This window comes from Scylla paramamosain, chromosome 1, assembly GCF_035594125.1.
Source record: "Scylla paramamosain isolate STU-SP2022 chromosome 1, ASM3559412v1, whole genome shotgun sequence".
Taxonomy (NCBI): domain Eukaryota; kingdom Metazoa; phylum Arthropoda; class Malacostraca; order Decapoda; family Portunidae; genus Scylla; species Scylla paramamosain.
The window spans coordinates 36,390,193-36,405,192 of NC_087151.1; the positions used below are offsets into that span (position 1 = coordinate 36,390,193).

The 15,000-nt window shown below is 43.0% G+C and overlaps 2 protein-coding genes across 5 annotated transcripts in view; one reads left to right on the forward strand and one right to left on the reverse strand.

Annotated features, from left to right (window-relative positions):
- Positions 1-15,000, reverse strand: part of LOC135105516 (LIM/homeobox protein Lhx3-like) — a 119,054-nt gene that overhangs the window by 51,797 nt on the left and 52,257 nt on the right. The window lies entirely within an intron of this gene.
- The window catches only part of LOC135104840 (zinc finger protein 436-like), a 198,125-nt gene that overhangs the window by 47,906 nt on the left and 135,219 nt on the right, over positions 1-15,000 (forward strand). For 2 of the 4 annotated variants that reach the window (XM_064012522.1, XM_064012512.1), the window contains exons 2-3: positions 4,179-4,210; positions 11,008-11,102. The gene's annotated coding sequence lies outside the window, so the exon portion shown is untranslated. The remainder of the gene's footprint in view (positions 1-4,178; positions 4,211-11,007; positions 11,103-15,000) is intronic. The other 2 variants (XM_064012539.1, XM_064012529.1) reach the window with 1 other exon arrangement.

Below are 15,000 nucleotides of genomic sequence, written 5' to 3' on the forward strand. Positions count from 1 at the left end.
GCGAGCGAGTGGCGGGGAAGGGGTTTGGGTGGGTTGGAGTGGGCTGGGATGGGCTGGGGGCCTGGTGGGGGGAGTGGTTGTTTTGGTGGTTCGAAGCTGCTTCAAAAAATGTCTCGAGACGGTGTTAATTATTGCGCTTCATTGTGTCTCGAGTTCACAGAAAAATCTCCCTTTTTTGATTTGTAAGTGACAAAGACAGCGGGTATTGTCTCTCTCCTTTTACTCTCTCTCTCTCTCTCTCTCTCTCTCTCTCTCTCTCTCTCTCTCTCTCTCTCTCTCTCTCTCTCTCTCTCTTGTTGTCTATCTGTCTGTCTGTCTCTGTCTTTTTGTCTATCAGTCTTCATGTCTGTCTATTTCTCTGTTTGTCTGTCTCAAGTTCTGTCTTTCTGCCAATCCTTCTGTCTGTTTCTTGTCCCTCATCTCAGTGTTCATTTTTTGTTTCTCTGTCTGTGTTTGTGAATACTTTTTACAGTTTTTCTTCCCTTTCTGTCTTTCTCATTCTCTCTTTCTTTTACATTCTTTCTTTTCTCTCTTTCATCTTTTCTATTTTTGTCTTGTCCTTATTTCTTTTTCTTGTGTTTATTTTTCTCTTATAGGTACTTTTTCTTTTTTAATTCTTTTCAGTCTCTTCCTCCTCCTCCTCTTCTATTCATTTCATTTTTCTTTGTTTTGTACTCTCTCTCTCTCTCTCTCTCTCTCTCTCTCTCTCTCTCTCTCTCTCTCTCTCTCTCTCTCTCTCTCTCTCTCTCTCTCTCTCTCTCTCTCTCTCTCTCTCTCTCTCTCTCTCTCTCTCTCTCTCTCTCTCTCTCTCTCTCTCTCTCTCAAAACATTCGTCAGCCTTCCGAAAGACTGAGGGCAAAGGGAGGATCCCCAAAGAGCACAGCATTTCTGAGGGCGTCCTGAGGAGGCGTGGAAGGAGGTAGGGGAAAGAGAGAGAGAAGGGAGGAAGGATGAAGATAGAAATGTAAGGAAAAAAATGAAGGCTAAGAGAGAGAGAGAGAGAGAGGGAAGGATGTTAAGTGAGGGAGCGTGGAGAGAGAAAGAGAAAGGATAGAGGGAAAGAAGTAAGGGATGGAGGATGAAGGATGGAGGGAGGGAAGGATGAAAGGATTGAGGGAGTAAGGGAGGAGGGAAGGAAAAAAAAAACGTCAGGAATTAAATGAAAAAAAAAATAAAGGATTTGGTTGTAAGGGAGGGAAAATGAAGGAAGGAAGGAGGGAAGAAAGGCAGACAGACAGATAGGAAGGATGGAAGGAAGGAAGGAAGGAAGAAAGGAAAGAGTATGGTAGGAAGGAAGGAGGGAAAGAAGGAAGGTAGGCAGATATATCAGGAAATATAAAAGAAGGGTAAGAAGAATAGGAAGAGGACATGACGCTAAGTGAGAAAGACAGGAAGGAAGGAAAATAAAAAAAAATACCAGAAATGAAAAAAAACAAGGAAATCAGAGAAAAAAAGAAAATATAAATGGGAAGAAAGATAAATGAGTGCAAAATACGAAAAAAAACAACAATAATAATAAGTAATAGTGAATTGATTTTAAATATTGCAAAAAGATCCAGAAGGAGAGTAGAGAAAAATATAGAAGCAAATTAATTGGATGAGGGTGAAGAAAAATGAAGAAAAAAGGGTATTTGTAATTTTTTCACCGCAGAATATTAACATTTAGGTCTTTTCTCCATATTTTCCAGTCCTTTTATAGCAACTTAAAAATTTCCACATTACTACTTTTATTATTATTATTATTATTTATTATTATTATTATTATTATTATTATTATTATTATTGTTTTCTTATACTTTTATTGTATTATATTCTACTCTATTATGTTCTGCTTTTTATTCTTACGTCGGACAACTTTGGGAGGTTAGAAAACTCTCTCTCTCTCTCTCTCTCTCTCTCTCTCTCTCTCTCTCTCTCTCTCTCTCTCTCTCTCTCTCTCTCTCTCTCTCTCTCTCTCTCTCTCTCTCTCTCTCATCCACTCAGCAAATAGTCTAACTGGTCGTAATCGGACGTGATGGTCAGAGAGAGAGAGAGAGAGAGAGAGAGAGAGAGAGAGAGAGAGAGAGAGAGAGAGAGAGAGAGAGAAAAAAAAATATACCAAATCTTTATTTTCTCCATCCCATTATTATGACACCACCACCAACAAAACCAGCAACAACAACAACAACACACAACAACAACAGAAACATCAGCAACAACTACTACTACTACTACTACTACTACTACTACTACTACTACTACTACTACTACTACTACTATCAGTAGTAGTGATCACTTAAATGATGAAAATGGAGCGTAGAGGGAGATGGAAGGGAGAGGAGACGAGACGAGAGGAGGAGGAGGAGGAGGAGGAGGAGGAGGAGGAGGAGGAGGAGAAGAGGGAAGAGGATATGTGAAACTTGGGGATGAAACCGACCATTGTAGTAGAGATGATATAGGAGTGTGTGTGTGTGTGTGTGTGTGTGTGTGTGTGTGTGTGTGTGTGTGTGTGTGTGTGTGTGCGCGCGCCTGTCTCTAAGTCTGCCTGTCTATCGGTCTGTCTGTCTGTTTGTTGTCTCTGTCTTACTGTCTGCCTGCCTGCCTGCCTGCCTGTCTGTCTGCCTTTGTTTCTGTGTATCTGTCTGTGCCTAATTCAAACACACACACACACACACACACACACACACACACACACACACACACACACACACACACACACACACACACACACACACACACACACACACACACAGACCAAATTCCCCATATAAATCCCATATATCTAGCATCAAAACCCTTCGTCTCGAGTGGAAATTAGCAAATGGTCCACCAGTCTTTAAAAAAGGAAATGAATCACTCCCAGCCAACAACAGGCTAAGTAGTTGAACTTCAGTAGTGTGAAAGCCAATGGAAACAATAATCAGAAGTAATATTGTTAAAAACTTAGAAGAAGAGAAAATCATGAAAGACTCGCAACATGGTTTCTGAAACAGACGTTCCTCTTGATAAACTTACTAGACTTCTTTTATGGAGTATTTAACTCGTATGACGAGACAAAATACTCGTATGACGAGACAAAAGCAGTTGATATCATCTATCTAGACTTTCAGAAAGCTTTCGACACTGTTCCTCGCAAGAAACTCGTTAGTAAAGTAAAACGTCTCGGCATAGCCGGAAACATCCTGAAATGACTGGGAGACTGGCTGTCAGACAGAAAACGTTGTAAGAAACAAAAAAAAAAAAAAAAAAGAGTCAGATTGGCGTAGTGTAAATAGCAGTGTTACTCAAGACTGTATTAGGGCGAGTACTTTTTATGGTATATATTAACGATATTGATGCAAGAATCAATTGTAAATAGATAAATAAATTCACAGATAACACCAAAATGATAAGTAAAGTAGCTTCAGTATCACGATGGGAGGAATTATATTAACATATAAACTAGCAAACTGGGCAGAAAAATGGCAGACGCGATTCAATATAGAAAAGTGCAAAGTTCTCTCCATCGGGAACAAAAAAATGTTCACGCGAGATATATAATGAATAAATTGCCAATGTCAAGCGTTGAAAAAAGAAAAAAAATCTTGGTGTTGTAGTGTCGTAAGATCTGAAACCGAGTTAACACTGCACAGAAACAGTAAGGACTGCAAATAAGTTAGTAGGTTCATTGGAATAATCTTTAAATTTAAATCAGAAAGAAGTTATGCTTGCCTCATATAACTCACTCGTGCACCGTCATCTAGAATATCGTGAGCATTTCTGGTCACAGTATTACAAAAAAAAAAAAAGACATTAACAAACTAGAAAACATTCAGAATAAAAATATTCCAAAACTGCGTAATGAACCGTATGAAGAACTAAACCTATACGGCTTAACGAAACACAGGAGAAGAGGACACCTAATTGAAATGTTTAAAATTTCTAAAGGATATAGCAACCTTGGCGCTAGCAAACATTTTGAATCCCTACAAACGAAGCATTTCTTTTAATTGCGTCGTTATTATCTGGAATTCAGAAATCGTAAATAGTAATTCAATTAAATCATTAAAAATAAAATAGACAAATACTTAAAGAGCTAATCACCAGCAAGCTCTGTTCTTGTCCGAATAATTACACATAAAACTAAAACACCTGTATTTACTAAAATAACTCATTTATTTTATATACAGTAATTTTATTATTAATGTGTTCATTTTCAGATAGGCGTGTAGAGTTCACCACAGGATGAATAGTAGGTTTTCCTTTCATCCTTCCATGTAACTTTTTTCCATACTGCATGGTACTTCTCCCAACTATTTCCATGCTAGAGCAAGTTGGAAGGATTGGTGGGGGGAGGAGCCTGCTGCAGTACTGTCCTGTTTCTTTACCCTGTAGCTGCTTAGAAAGTTACCAAAAACACCTTGGAAGGACCTAAAGCTCTGTTTTCTGTTTGGCCTTCCTTTGTATTCCTTTGTATTTTCTCACGTGCATCCCTTTACTCTTTTCTCCTCCCTCTCCTCCTTTTCCTCTCTCCTCCCCTCCTATTTTTATGGCATTTCCACGTGCCAAGGGGAAGAGATTGAAGGGAAGGGGGAGGGGGTTAAGTTGAGCTAGAATCCCTTGGGAGTGTGATTAAGACATTTCAAAGTGAAGGGAAGGGAAAGGAAGGGAAGGTGAGGGGAAGGGGGAGGGAAGGGAGGCTGGTGAGGGAATGGGAAGGGTAATAATTAGATTCCTTAGTATTACGTTTATGCGTTTCTCTCTCTCTCTCTCTCTCTCTCTCTCTCTCTCTCTCTCTCTCTCTCTCTCTCTCTCTCTCTCTCTCTCTCTCATTCATCTTTCCTTCATGTACTTTTCCTTCTCCCCTCATTTATTCTTTTCTTCTCATCTCTTCACGTAACCTGAAGTGTGTGTGTGTGTGTGTGTGTGTGTGTGTGTGTGTGTTGCAGGTGGTGGTGGTGTGTGCGTACTAAGTGGTGTTGTTGGGAGTTCCTGTGGGAAAGGAAATTTAATCCGGGGGATGAGTCCGTATCGGTGTGTGTGTGTGTGTGTGTGTGTGTGTGTGTGTGTGTGTGTGTGTGTGTGTGTGTGTGATTTTCCCTTATGTTGTACTTGTTACATTAGTTTTTGTGGATTCGTTTATCTTTCTTCTTCCTCCCTTCTTTTCTTTATTTTCTCTCTTCTTTCACCTTTATTTTATTTTCATCAATTTCTCCATTAATTTATTTATGAATGTTCTTCACTAGTTTTAATTTATGGACTTCATTACATTTCTCTTAATTTTCTTTACTTATTTCTTTCTAATTGTAAGTCAAGTAAGGCTCTCTCTCTCTCTCTCTCTCTCTCTCTCTCTCTCTCTCTCTCTCTCTCTCTCTCTCTCTCTCTCTCTCTCTCTCTCTCTCTCTCCACCAAGTGTTTATCCTTCTCTCTCATCATTTTCTCGCTCTCTATTATCTGTTAATCCTTTCATGATTACTACTTCTCCCTCTTGTGCCTGGGAGGGGAGAGGGGGAAAGGGGGAGGGTGGGAAGGACGAACTGAGTGAGGGAGGGAGAGAGGGAGGCTGGATAAAACACACACACACACACACACACACACACACATTGTAATCATGTTCTTGTGGTGGCCACTTTGGGGTGAGGGGAAAAGCTGGGTGGTGGTGGTGCTGGTGGGAATGTGTGTGTGTGTGTGTGTGTGTGTGTGTGTGTGTGTGTGTGTGTGTGTGTAAAGTTCAGGACTCTCGATCGCTAGCCTTGCCTTCCCGGAGATACGATAGGGAGATACGATACATTTTGCCAATCTCATAGTTACAATTACATGGTACAGTCATATTCAAAGATCAGACCCGTTGAGCCGAAAGTTTTTTTCCATTCCTGCTACTATTGTACTCGTATATTGCTAAGCCGTATAAGATCAGATTAAAGGCATAGACCCCAGAACTTAGATACTTAACTAAACAAAGTACGCATTAATTAACATATTAACCCGAAAACCAACACAATATACATGTGATCAAGGTGTATATATAAGATAAACAGTTAAGATTATATTAACTCTCTCACTGTTATTTGGCTCATCTTTCCTTAATCATTAACCACTCTTGAGATGCTTCCTCAATCTTCAGACAGCTTTAAAATGGCTAGAAATTGCAAAACCTATTCTCGTATTCCCGTTCCTTCTTGTAGACGCTTCCTGAGATTTCATACATTGCTTCTAGTGTAAAAGGGAAAGGGTTAAAGCTCTTATAATTGGATCTACATAAGGTTTAAGTTGGAACTGTTCACACATCACGCGCCTGGTTCTCCTGTCTTGCTCAGGCGGGATAGTTGCTGCTCACTCATGTGGGAACAATCCGTAGTGACTTGAACGCGGCGGAAACACTGGCTGGCTTGGTGGTGGGTGAGGGTGTTACGGATGAGTTAATGAGCTGTGTGTTCTTGTTGTTACTGCCATTACTGCTGCTACTGCTATATCTATTACTACTACTGTTGTTGTTAATGCTGCTACTATTACTACTACTACTGCTACTAGTACTACTTCTATTACTACTACTACTACTACTACTAAACCACCAACACTAATAATACTTCTATTCTCACCACCACCACCACCACCACCACCACCACCGCTGCTTACACACAACTGCGCTGGTCCCCCCAGGTAACACAGGTGGAAGGCAGCATACCTATGACTAATGAATAAAAAAAAATGTAAATAGAGATAAAATTTAATACGTAGTGTGAATAATGTATATAGAATATGAAGGGGAAACGAGAGCGAGAAAATTGTGTGTGTGTGTGTGTGTGTGTGTGTGTGTGTGTGTGTGTGTGTGTGTAACCTGAGCCTGGCGGGAGCGAGGGACAGCCACAGGGCGATTCCCTCTCCCTCTCTTCTTCCTCTTCCTTACCCTCTCTCCCCCTCTCCCTCTCTTTCCCTCCCCTGTCTCACTCTTTTCCTCTCCCTCCTCCCGTTCTCTCTCTCTCTCTCTCTCTCTCTCTCTCTCTCTCTCTCTCTCTCTCTCTCTCTCTCTCTCTCTCTCTCTCTCTCTCTCTCTCTCTCTTTCCCATCCTTGGTCACACGCTGATACCATCCCGCCCATCCCTTGAGGGCGGGAAGGGCGTAGGCATGGGAGCAGCAGGAGGAGGAGGAGGAGGAGGAGGAGGAGGAGGAGGAGGAGGAGGAATAACAACAACTTGAAAAGTGAATCTTATCTGTGGAAGTTAAACAAGATTAGTGAGGAGAAAAAAAAAAGAAGAAAAGATGATGATGATGATAGTGATAATAAAGATGATGAAGAAGAAGAAGAAAGGTAAATAGGAGGTATATAAGAAAACGAATAGCAGGAACAGGAGGAAAAAAAGAAGAAGCAAGGAAGAGAATAAGCCATTAGTAAGGCAAAGAAAAAGGACTTTAAAGATAATAATCATAAAGGAAGAAAGAGAAAAAATAGACTTAGAGAAGGAAGAGCTTGAAACAGAAGAGGAGAAGAGGAAGAAGAATAAAAATAGATGAGGAGGAGGAGGAGGAGGAGGAGGAGGAGGAGGAGGATGATGAAGGTTTATATTACTTAGAAAGACGAAGAGTGCAGTGCAAAGTCAAATATATTTCTTAGTGCATGATTGATGAGCATTCCTGTACGTGTGCTAGTCATGCATGATTCACGTCTGTTTACACGCGTCCTGCTCCTCCTCCTCATTGTGGCAGGTGATTGGCTGGCAGCTCCTGACGTCACGGGTATACAGGCCGCTCATTGGTCATTGTGTAACTTCTCCCTTCTCCTCCTCCTCCTCCTCCTCCATTGGTTGTTATTGTTGTTGTTGCTGCTGCTGCTGCTGCTGCTGCTGCTGCTGTTGTTGTATCTTCTGTTTTTACTTTTTTTCTTTCCTTCCAATTGTTGTTGTTGTTGTTGTTGTTGTTTACTATTACTACTACTGCGTCTTCGTCTTCGTCTTCGTCTTCTTGCTTCTTGCCGCTTCTCCTCCTCCTCCTCCTCCTCCTCTTTTTTCAAACAGCCTTGCAAGGACTTAAAGGTCTGTTGTTCTTTGGCTTTCCTTTGTATTCCTTTGTTTTCCCTCTTACTGCTTTTATCATCAATGCCAACACGTACAAATAAGTTACAATTCCCTATAACATCAGTACCTCACATATACTTTCGTCTTTCACTTGCTTTTATGCTTGCGTGCAGTCTGCTTTTGTATCGTGGTCTTTACCGTGGTGTAGGTAGGTAGCGGGGTGGTGGCAGCCTGGTGTGTTTATTTTACAGAGATTATCCTGTGCACCTTTTTTATGTGTCCCGGCAGCTGCATGCACTACCTGATGTAACAACAGTGTGTGTTTGGTCTCGTGCTGTGGATAGATAAGGCGTGCGTGACTGATGGCAAACAGTAGTCAATGATGTTACGATGACTAATTGGTGCAAGAGGAAGAGAAAATGGGAAAAAAAAGGAAAAATTATGAAGGACTAGAGATGTACAAAGAGAAGAAAAACTGCGAGAAAAGAAAGAGAGGAGAAAGGAAGCGTGAGAAAAGGTAGAATGGCTGGCTAAGAAGATCGATAGATAATTTATGAAAAGTAGAGTGACAAGGTTTGCTTAAGTGATTCGCTCAACAGTAGTGTGGTGCCGTCCTGCCCTTTCCTTCTCTCCCCCTTCCTCCCTCCAGCTAGTCTTCCCTTCACCTCTCCTGCCTCATCTCTCTTCCTTTTCTTATCACTTCTCGCTGTACTAACCTAACGCCTTCCCATCCCTCCCTTTCTCTTTTCTTCTCTTCTCTTCCTTTTCTTCCCCTTCCTTTCCTTTTCTTTTCCTTTCCTTTCCTTACCCTTTCCTTTCCATTCCTTCCATACCTCCTTCTTCTTCCTTCTCTCCTTTAACTGTAGGTGAAAATAATTTGCGGAAAGTATGATGTTTAAAGACTAAAGGGGTTTGCAGAAGACAACTGAATCACAAATAAATGACGCTTAAAAATAATGGAGAAGTAATTGGCTTCATTCCCACCTCCTTGATAATTCAGTAAAGGTGTGTGTCAAGTAGGCGCTGCGACACACCTGTACGTATACCCTGGCTGGTTTTCTTTCTTTATATTGGTAGACAGTCTTGTGTTTATGCTCCGGCGTTTACATGCAAAAAAAAAAAAAAAAAAAAAGTGGTCAGAGAGAGAGAGAGAGAGAGAGAGAGAGAGAGAGAGAGAGAGAGAGAGAGAGAGAGAGAGAGAGAGAGAGAGTGAGAGAGAGAGAACGCAGTGACTTTGAAAACTTAAAAGAAACTTGCATTTTCGTACATGTCAATGACGCTAATATAGAAAAATGTTAATAATGATGACAATTAGTAGTGGTGGTGATGAATGTACTTTCGATGGTGATGATGATGATGATAGTAGTGATTATGTTGTTAGCAGTGATGATGGTGATGGTGGTGTTGGTGGTGCTGGTTTACGTTACCTGGCCGCCGTGTCGCCAGTACCACCATTACCTGACGGGGGGAGAGAAAAGCAAGGTGTTATTAAAGGATTTTTATCATAAATAACAATTAATCCTGATTTCTACTGTCAGGGAGGAGGAGAAGGAGGAGGAGGAGGAGTAGGAGGAGGAGGAGGAGGAGGAGGACTAGGAGGACTAATGGAGGAGGGGATGTTGTGTGGATGGGGAACATTGTGGAGGTTTAAATGACCACAGATTTTGCTAAGAAGGAAGAGGCAGAAAGGGAAAGAGAAAGGGATGGTGAACTTAGGAGAAGAAAGGAATAAGAAAGAGGTCGTGAACTTAGTGAATAAAACAAGGGAAGGGGTAAGAGGGAAGGAAGAGCGGGGAGGGAATCAGAGGGAGGAAGGGAGAGAGGGAGAAATAAAGTTGTAGCTCATTACAAGCCCCTGAACAAGCACAATATTGTTATTGTTGTAGGTGTTATAAAGAGACTGAGAGAGAGAGAGAGAGAGAGGGGGAAGGGGAGAGATAGACTGGGACAGGAGGAGGAGGAAGGGATGGGAAAATAGAATGAGGACAGGAGAGAAGGGAGAAAGGGAGTAAGGGAGTTGCAAAAAAGAAAAAAGTCTCCCCTCACACACACACACGTGGCTCCAGGAAGCGTCAGGGAGACAAATTATTTACTTTCGTCTTGGGCAGAAAACTGAGCCACGTGACTCCCGGCTTGGGTTGCGGTCAGGCGCTTTTGACTCAACCAGCCCTTTGTACAACCCCCTCTCCCTGCTCCCTCTCCCCTCTCCCTCTCCCTAATGGCTCTCCCTCACGCTCTCTACTCCAATCACTTTCCTCTGATGCCTGCACGCCATTCTGTCCTTTCCGGCAGGGGCGCTGTAGAGGTGAGGGTTGCACGGATGCACGCCGCCCGTCGCTATTCGCAGCCGTGCCACGTCTCCCTTCGTCGGGCAACAAGTGACAACCCCGCATTATCCGCTCACGTGACCGTCGCGTGCGGGTCGCGTGCACTCGAGGGCGGTAACGAGAGGCTGATAAAGATGAACGTATCACAGGAAGGAAGGAATAATGCGAGTAATAATAGGGAAAGGAAAGAGAAAGAGAGACAATGATGAAAGAAGCGGAACGGACACACACACACACACACACACACACACACACACACACGCAGACGGGAAACAATTATGCCTCACAGTTTTTTCAGTGTTACAATTTTATACAGTGGCGTCAATGCAACGAGGCAAACTGAATGACTTAACTGACTGATAGACGGACTGACTGACTGGCGGGATGGAGGAGTAGTAGTAGTAGTGGTAGTAGTAGTAGTAGTAGTAGTAGAAGTAGTAGTAGAAGTAGTAGTAATAGTAGTATGCATGTATGTACTCGTATATGGGTATTTATGTATTCAGAGATTTATATGGGTATTTATGTATTCAGAGAGAGAGAGAGAGAGAGAGAGAGAGAGAGAGAGAGAGAGAGAGCGAGCTAACCCCATCACATGACCTGCAGTAACCCATTACAACTTGCTGCGGCATTTATTATAGAAAGACGGTTACCTGTGTGTGTGTGTGTGTGTGTGGCCCCTAAATTATTTGCATCTGTATGTCCTTCCGCAGCCGTGGGAAGATTGGGAGCGCCTGCGTGCCAGTACACCTTCACCCGGGTACCCGCACTCCTCCCACGCACTCACCTGCGCCCCCCACCCCGCCAGGTGAGCCCAAACCTTTAATTAAGGGAGCAAACGTTGAACATCCCTCGGGAGAACACCGGAGAATACCTGCAGCGGGTACACACCTTTCCTCTCTCCTCTTGCTCTCTTTCTCTCTCACCCCTTCCTTGTTTTCTTCCTTGTTTTGCTTCCTTACTGCTTTCCTGTCTGCTTTCCCTCTTCCCTCCCTTCCTTCCTTCCTTCCTCCTCCCCTTCCATTGTTGCTTTCTTTTTTGTTTGTTTTTTTCTTTCCTTTATTTCCTTTTGTTTGCTTCTTTTCTTCTTTTTTTCCGTCTTTTTCAGTTCTTTTCTTTCTTTTCTTTTGTTAGTTTTTTCTTTTATTCCTTTTCTTCTGTCTTTCCTTTCTTTCCTCCTTTCCTTTTGTTTGATTTTCTTCGTTTCTTCTTCCCTTCCTTTTTTCCTTTCCTCCTCCTCCTTTCCTCCCTTTCTTTCTTTTCTTTCTGTTTTTCCTTCCTTCCTTTCTTCCTTCCTTTCCTCCCTCTTTCCTTCTTTCCTTCTTTTTTTCCGTATGTGCATTTAAATTCTGGTATTTCGGTCTCTCTCTCTCTCTCTCTCTCTCTCTCTCTCTCTCTCTCTCTCTCTCTCTCTCTCTCTCTCTCTCTCTCTCTCTCTCTCTCTCTCTCTCTCTCTCTCTCTCTCTCTCTCTCTCTCTCTCTCACACACACACACACACACACACACACACACACACACACACACACACACACACACACACACACACACACACACACACACACGACAAAGCAAAACAATAACACAAGAGGAGAGAGAGAGAGAAGAAGAGAGCTAGCGAGGGAGAAAAAAATGAGAAGAATTAAGAGGAGGAAACGGGAAGAGAATAGCGGACGAGGAGGAAAGAAAAGAGGAAGACCAGTTTACATAAAGAGGCGGTGACGGGAAAGGGGAAAGCCTGAGGGAGAGGAAGGGGAAGAGGGAGGGGAAAAGAGAAAGGAGAAAGGGAGAGGAAAAAGGAAGAGAGAGGGGGAGGCACGTGTGACGAACAAAAGAGGGTTTAGGGACAACCGGTAACCTGCTGGAGAGAGAGAGAGAGAGAGAGAGAGAGAGAGAGAGAGAGAGAGAGAGAGGGAGAGGGAGAGGGAGATAGAGAGGTTGAGGCTGAGAGAGGGGACAGGGAGAGGGAGAAGGGAAATACCTGAATAGAGAAGGGACACCTGTCTGGAAAAAGGATGAATAGGATAGATAAAAGGAGGAGGAGGAGGAGGAGGGGGAGGGAGGAGGAGGGGCATCTGAGAGAGGTGAAGGGAAGAGTCAGGAAGAGGTGTGTGCGAGAGTAAAGAATGAAGGGACTGTTAATCGTAAGAATGGGTATGTTATTGTAGAACGGGTGGGATTTATTGATTGATTAATTGATTGACTGATTAGACTGGATGACCTTTGCCTCCGTTACAAGGTCATATTGAGAAGGGAATGGATAAGTTAGGGGCGGTACAAGATATTTCATTTTCCTAGATTAAGTTCCCTAGACAAATTCAAGTGAAGAAGACGACACCTGTTGGAAGGTCGCGAAGAATGAGGTGTGTTAGTTGTGTAGCAAATTAGTTCGTTTATCTGTATATTTAGTTATCAAGGCTTACAATGATGGGAAATACTTATCTTTGGTGTTTTGGGTTCCTTCATGATTCCTTTGCTGGAGCCATTATTGTTATCGCTCCTTGTTGCTTCTGCCAATCATTGCCTGCCTTGCCTAGCCCGTGACAACCTTCCTTACTAACATATCCTTCAGCCCACCCGCCCGTCACACTCTCACCCAGCCCGTCACACCCTCCGATACACTCACCGACCTGTCACACACTCACCCAGGCCGTCACACTCTCCCATACACCCACTCGTCACTCATCCCCGCCCACTCGCCCCCCCGTCACGCGTCCTCCCGCAGCCCGTCACACCCTCCCCCAAAAAATGACGGAACGAAAGATTTTAATTCGATTTTCATCACTGTATAGGAGAGAGAGAGAGAGAGAGAGAGAGAGAGAGAGAGAGAGAGAGAGAGAGAGAGAGAGAGAGAGAGAGAGAGAGACGTACGCACAAACACGTGACTACTGTAATGCACAACACATTCCATTCCATTTATCCCTTCTAAAACTCTCTCTCTCTCTCTCTCTCTCTCTCTCTCTCTCTCTCTCTCTCTCTCTCTCTCTCTCTCTCTCTCTCTCTCTCTGAAAGGAAAGGAGCGGGAGTTTTCAGTGCTGTAAGAAATTGGATTAATCTCTCCAGCCGCTTCCAACCCAAAAATCCGTCTGAATTCCTGGAAGAGTGCCGGCGTCTTGGGCTGCGGAAGGGAGAAGGAGAGGGAGTGACTGAGGAGAATGGGATGTGAGAGTGGATGGATATGTACAGTAAGGCAGGGTGGGTGAGCGTGAGGGGCTTAAAGTGAAGTAAGAAAGTGAGACAAAAGGAAGGAAAACGTGTGTCTCTTTGTGGTTGGTAAGTCTGGGGTGTGGATGGGAATGTTACAGTGTTCCTTTGAACTTGTCGTACCGTAATGCAAGGCGAGGCAGTAGGTAAGACAAGATCAGTAGCTGTATTTGTATTTCGTCTACTCCAGAGAGGCTTTAGTGGAAGTTTTCGTGGTGAATGTATCAGTGGTCCTTTGTGAGTCTTGCGGTACAGTAATGCAAGATGAGACACGAGGTAAGGTAAGATAAGGCCATATTCTGATCTTCAATGGCGTTTTCATGATTTCAATGACAGTTTAAGAAGATTTCTGCACAGTAAATGGAAAAAAAAAATTATGAAAAAAACAGACTAATGATCTTAGTGGCCTTTCAAAACCGTCTTTATAACAGAACAAAACGTTGAAAAATGCGGGCTCAAGGTAATATTTCCAACAAGGTAAAGAAACTACACCTGAGTATTCTGGTGTTGAGGTGACACGGTACTAGGAAATGAAAAGAAAAACCTTAGAGTCAAGAGGAAAGGCCGGGAATTAAGAAGGGGAAGCTTGGAGAGAAAGCAGCTTATAGGATTAAAGAATCTGTAGTACGTAATGACACAAGAGACCTGTATTTTGAATCGCCTTGCCTCTTCGTCACGACTATATCCAGTGGCCACAGATATGGTAAGGTTCTCACGGATAGATACAAGACGAGGATAGGGATATACGTGACTCTTTAAACAGTTCGCGTTAGGACTTAAGGCGATGCAGAGCGAGGCGGAGAGAAGATTATTACAAGTGAGTAAGGAAGGTTACGAGATTTCAGATCAAAACCATACGTAGATACAAGACGAGGTTAAGATTGCACGTAGCTCTCTGTTATAACGTTAAACATTTCAAGACGGGACCTGGGGCGGTTCAGTTGAGGCGAGACGGGTAAAGCAATGAATGAAGCAGGTTACTTGCCAACGCCCATACGTAGGTACGAGGCTAGGAATACGTGTAGCTCTGTGATAACGCGAGACCAGTGATTCCGGAACTGGGAAGGGGAAGGGAGATGGGCGTTTCCACAGAGGTGAGTGTGAGGAGGATACGACGGACCGTGAAATCATATGTCCATACATCGTTGGTTAAAAGTAGAAATTAAACTACTCCAAGAACAAATGTCTGTCTTTTAATTTAAAAAAAAACCTCGTGTCTGTTTTGTTCGTTTGATTTGCGTTCATATATAAATTGTAAAAGTATACAATTCTACATAGACAAAATAAATTACGGGGAGTGGGGCGTTAAAAGCCAAAAGAGTGGGCGGGGGAGTACAAAAAAAGTGAGTGAAAGGGGGACGTGCGAGTCTGTTAGAAGCAAAAAAATGTGGGCGGTGGGAGGCGTGTGAATCTTTTAGTAGCAAAAAAAAAAAAAACGAAAAAAAAATGTAGGAGTCATGTAAGACAGTTTGGGAAATAAAAAGTGGGTGTCACATCAGACAGT